General features: G+C 39.8%; 1 pseudogene; it reads right to left on the reverse strand.

Annotated features, from left to right (window-relative positions):
* Positions 1-2,679: 2,679 nt before the first annotated feature.
* Positions 2,680-3,428, reverse strand: LOC134501880 (craniofacial development protein 2-like; annotated as a pseudogene).
* Between the last annotated feature and the right edge of the window lie 2,391 nt (positions 3,429-5,819).

The raw sequence follows: 5,819 nt of genomic DNA on the forward strand, positions 1-5,819 counted from the left end.
CAATATCTGAAAAATAGGAAAAAAGATGCAAGATCAATAATGTTATCTGTTCTGATATTTCTGCATTAAAGTCAATAATTCTAGTGCATCAAACTATGCTGCATAGTGTTTCAGGGGGCCTCAGTTCTGATTAAATACAAGCAACCTAACCTTAATAGTCTACTTAGTAAAGGAACTCTAATATTATATCAGAACAGACATGAAGATGGAACATTTATGTATTCCGCCTTCCTTCAGAGCTTAAACATGTCAGCTACAAATATTCACTTCAATTAAACATTTCAATCTGCTTTATTTGGGGGAAATTAAGAGATCTACGGATGCCTATTCTAAAAATTGAAATAATAGCAATTAATAAAGAAAAAAATATAAAATTAGGAGAGTTTCAGTAACCCACACTGCATTCCTATGAAATTTGTCTAGGTAATGCTTTGTGCTTTGTGAATTCTGATTAGTACATTAATCAGAATGTATATATTGATCAGATATCACAATGTCAGATGTTGCAACCAAGTTATTAGGTGAAAAACCGAATCAAAGTTTACTTAGAACACTCATTTTGGACTTAAAAAAAAACAACAGAAGTTTGTTGTTGTTTATTTGTTCAGTCACTTCCGACTCTTCGTGACTTCATGGACCAGCCCACGGCAGAGCTTCCTGTCAGTCGTCAACACCTCCAGCTCTCCCAGGGACGAGTCCGTCACCTCTAGAATATCATCCATCCATCTTGCCCTTGGTCGGCCCCTCTTCATTTTGCCTTCCACTCTCCCTAGCATCAGCATCTTCTCCAGGCTGTCCTGTCTTCTCATTATGTGGCCAAAGGATTTCAGTTTTGCCTTTAATATCATTCCCTCAAGTGAGCAGTCTGGCTTGATTTCCTGGAGAATGGACTGGTTTGATCTTCTTGCAGTCCAAGGCACTCTCAGAATTTTCCTCAAACACCACAGTTCAAAAGCATCGATCTTCCTTCTCTCAGCCTTCCTTATGGTCCAGCTCTTGCAGCCATATGTTACTAGGGGGAACGCCATTGCTTTAACTATGTGGACCTTTGTTGTCAGTGTGATGTCTCTGCTCTTAACTATTTTATCGAGATTTGTCATTGCTCTTCTCCCAAGGATTAAGCGTCTTCTGATTTCCTGACTGCAGTCACCATCTGCAGTAATCTTTGAACCTAGAAATACAAAGTCTTTCACTGCTTCTACATTTTCTCCCTCTATTTTCCAGTTATCTATCAGGCTGGTTGCCATAATCTTGGTTTTTTTGAGGTTTAGCTGCAAGCCAGCTTTTGTACTTTCTTCTTTCACCCTCATCATAAGGCTCCTCAGTTCCTCTTCACTTTCACTCATCAAAGTGGTATCATCTGCATATCTGAGATTGTTAATGTTCTTCCAGCAATTTTAACTCCAGCCTTGGATTCCTCAAGCCCAGCATGTTGCATGATGTCTTCTGCATACAAGTTGAATAGGTAGGGTGAAAGTATACAACCCTGCCATACTCCTTTCCCAATCTTAAACCAGTCTGTTGTTCCATGGCCTGTTCTTACCGTTGCTACTTGGTCGTTATACAGATTCCTCAGGAGGCAGACAAGATGAGTTGGTATCCCCATACCACTAAGAACTTGCCACAATTTGTTATGGTCCACACAGTCAAAGGCTTTAGAATAGTCAATAAAATAGAAATAGATTTTTTTTTTCCTGAAACTCCCTGGCTTTTTCCATTATCCAGCGGATATTGGCAATTTGGTCCCTAGTTCCTCTGCCTTTTCTAAACCCAGCTAGTACATCTGGCAATTCTCGCTCCATGAGTTGCTGATGTCTACCTTGCAGGATCTTGAGCATTGCCTTACTGGCATGTGAAATAAGTGCCACTGTTCAATAGTTTGAACATTCTTTAGTGTTTACCTTTTTTGGTATGGGGATCTAAGTTGATTTTTTTCCAGTCTGATGGCCATTCTTGTGTTTTCCAAATTTGCTGGCATATAGCATGCATTACCTTGACAGCATCATCTTGCAAGATTTTGAACAGTTCAGCTGGGATGCCGTTGTCTCCTGCTGCCTTCTTATTAGCAATGCTTCTTAAGGCCCATTCAACCTCACTCTTCAGGATGTCTGGTTCTAGCTCACTGACCACACCATCAAAGCTACCCCCAATACTGTTATCCTTCCTATACAGGTCTTCCTTATATTCTTGCCATATTTTCTTGATCTGTTCTTCTTCTGTTAGGTCCTTGTCATCTTTGTTTTTGATCATACCCATTTTTGCCTGGAATTTACCTCCGATGTTTCTAATTTTCTGGAAGAGGTCTCTTGTCCTTCCTATTCTATTGTCTTCTTCCACTTCCACACATTGCTTGTTTAAAAATAATTCCTTATCTCTTCTTTCTAACCTCTGGAATTTTGCATTTAATTGGGCATATCTCTCCCTATCACTGTTGCCTTTTGCTTTCCCTCTTTCTTGGCTACTTTTAGTATCTCAGCAGACAGCCATTTTTTCCTTCTTGGTTTTCTCTTTCTTTGAGATGTATTTTGTTGCCCCCTCCTGAACAATGTTGCGAACTTCTGTCCATAGGTCTTCTGGAACCCTATCTACTAAGTCCAGTCCCTTAAATCTATTCTTCACTTCCACCGCATATTCCTTAGGAATATTAGTGAGCTCATATCTAGCTGATCTGAAGGTTTTCCCTAATCTCTTTAGTCTGATCCTAAATTGTGCAAGGAGAAGTTCGTGATCTGAACTACAGTCAGCTCCAGGTCTTGTTTTTACTGACTGTATAGATTTCCGCCACCTTTGGCTGCAAAGGATGTAATCAATCTGATTTCGGTGTTTTCCATCTGGTGAAGTCCATGTATAAATCCGTCTCTTAGGTTGTTGGAAGAGAGTGTTTGTTATGCAGAGTGAGTTGTCTTGGCAAAATTCTATTAGCCTATGTCCTGCTTTGTTTTGTTCTCCCAGGCCATGCTTACCTGTAATTCCAGGTGTCATCTGACTGCCCACCTTAGCAATCCAGTCTCCTGTGTGAAAATAACATCTCTTTTAGGCGTGTTGTCCAGTAGGTGCTGCAGATCCTCATAGAAGCTTCTTCAGCATCTGTGGTTGGGGTGTTTATTTGGATCACTGTGATGTTAGATGGCTTGCCCTGAATTCGAATCGAGATCATCCTTTTTTTTTTATTATTGTATCCAAGCACTGCTTTAGCCACTTTACTATTAAGTTATGAAGGCTACTCCATTTCCTCTGTGGTCCTCTTGTCCACAGTAGTAGATCTGGTGGTCATCTGATGTGAAGTGGCCCATTCCAGTCCATTTCTGTTCACTGACGCCCAAAATGTCAATCTTTAATCTTGACATCTCACCAATAACCACATCCAATTTGCCCTGGCTCATAGATCTTACATTCCAGGTTCCAATGGTGTGTTGATCCTTAGAACATCGGATTCACCATTCACCACCAGCACCATTGGCTGCTAGCTGTTCTTTTGGCTTTGGGCTAGCTGTGTCATCACATCTGGGCTAGTTGAACTCATCTTCTGTTCCTCCCAAGTGGCGTTTTGACCATCTTCCAACCTGGGAGTCTGATCTTCTGATGGTATACCAACATATCTCTGGTTGTACTGATCCATTTACTTTTCCTGGCAATAATACTGGGGTGGGCTGGCATTACCTTTCCCAGGGATCACATTTAGTCTGAAGTCTCTGTCATGACCTTCCCGTCCTGAGTGGCCCTTCACGTTTTAGTTCATGGCTTCATTGAGGTGCTCAAGCTCCAGCACCACAACAAGGTAATGATCCTTTGCTGAAGTAATAGAAGTTAGGTAATAATTTTAAAGAACCGAAAATATATGCATAAACAGTAAATAACCTATCGAAGTGAATATTTGTAGCTCAGGGTTGAACTGTGCAGTCCTTGGTGCTCTCTGAGCCTTGTTGTTTTCTTGCAGACATTTCATTGCCAGACTAGGCAACATCTTCAGTGCAAAGAGGGAGTGGGCCTTGCTCTCAGTTTATATACTGTGGCTTGCCCTTCTTGTGTTGGTAGTTGTGTTGTTCTCTCCTTGGGGTTCTTTGATTGGGCTGTTGTTTGCTGCTTGGTTGATTGCCTGAGTTAATAGTTCCTTGATTAGGGTGTATTGTGCTGTTTGATGGTTCATCTGGTGTTAATTCTAATGTTGATTTTTGCGTATCTGGGTGTTGATTGAGTGTACTGGTCTTTTGGCTTTTCTATTGTCTCTTTTGTATGGTATGTAAATGTTGTTTACCTCTATGTGTATTTTGATGGCTGCCTTGTCTGAGTGCCAGGCTTCCAGGAATTCTCTGGTGTTTTTGGATTTGGCTTGATTTAGGATGCTCACAGTTTCCCAGTTGAAACTATGGTTGAGTCTGTCCATGTGCTCTGAGATTAAGGAGTTCTCATCATGTCTTCTGACTGCTAGTTGGTGTTCGTGGATGCGGTCTGCTAGTCTTCAGCCCGTCTGTCCTACATAGTGGCTGTTCTCATTGTATGTCATAAATAACTCCTGTTTTTTCTTCTTGGGCTATTGGGTCTTTTGGGTTGCTTAATATGTTTTGAAGAGTTTTAGTTGGTTTATGTGTTATAGTGATGCCATGTGGTTGTAACAGTCTGTTGGTGGTTTCTGAGATGTTTCTGATGTATGGCAGTGTTATCCTTTTCATAGTTTCCATGGTTGGGTTGTAGTGGGTTGGGTGGTGAGGCACTTTTTGATAAAGTTGAGTGGGTATCCATTTTGTTGGAAGATGCTGTACAGATGATCTTTTTCTTTTTTTCTGTTGTTCTGGGTTGCTGCAGTGTGTAAATGCTCATCTGAATAATGTTCTTACACAGCTTCTCTTTTGGGAGGTTGGATTGTTACTTTGGTAATGGAGCACTTGGTTGGTGTCGGTAGCTTTCCTGTAGATTTGTGTTTCTAACTTACCATCATTTCCACTACTGATGAGGATGTCCAGGGATGTAGTGAGTTGTTGTTTTCTTCCTCCCTTGTGAATTTTATTCCATTAAAGATGTTATTGATGGTTTTGTGGGTTCTTCCAGTTGTTTCTTTTGTATTATGATAAAAGTGTCATCTACATACGAGATCCATACTTTGGTTTGTATGTGTGGGAATGCTATCCTTTCCAGATGCTACATTACAATCTCTGCTATAAGTCCTGAAATCAGTGATCTGACACCCATGAAGGAAATGGAAGCAAGAAGCTGTTCATTCACTGCATTTGCATGTACCTGTGCTTGATTTCTCAATTATTTATCCAAAGCATTTTAGGCTGCAGACTCTTGCTCAACCAATCTGATAAAATGACTTCAAATAGGTAGCCTTTGCTGGTCAATTCTTTTAAAGTTTCTGCATGCAGAGCTACTGATTTGCCTATTTATTATTTTTCACATTTCTCTTTTTATTTACAAATCTCTTTTCTGTTAATAGAAAGACATATATTTCTTCAAGGAACATAAATGTCTACTGATTTGTCATTGGTTGAAGAAATACATATATTATTGGACACAGTGCATGATCTATAATTTAATCCCCCTTCCAATTCAATCCTACAACTAGGAAGGAATCCAAAGTTCACAGTAAATCACAATGATTTTTTTTTCAATTCTGTTTCTTTTTCTTCCTATTTATTACATTTAATTATTATTTTCCCTCTGACTGCTTTTTTTCCAGAAAAGCTAAAATGCTTGTTTAGAAAAAATATCCAATGGCATCTTTTAAGATAGTGTCATGTATGAAAGATATAATTCTTGAGGGGAAATGTTAGGATTTGTAAATATGCTGGGGAAGGTGTCCATGAGGGAGTATTCTTCAA

This window comes from Candoia aspera, chromosome 8 (assembly GCF_035149785.1).
Source record: "Candoia aspera isolate rCanAsp1 chromosome 8, rCanAsp1.hap2, whole genome shotgun sequence".
NCBI classification, from domain to species: domain Eukaryota; kingdom Metazoa; phylum Chordata; class Lepidosauria; order Squamata; family Boidae; genus Candoia; species Candoia aspera.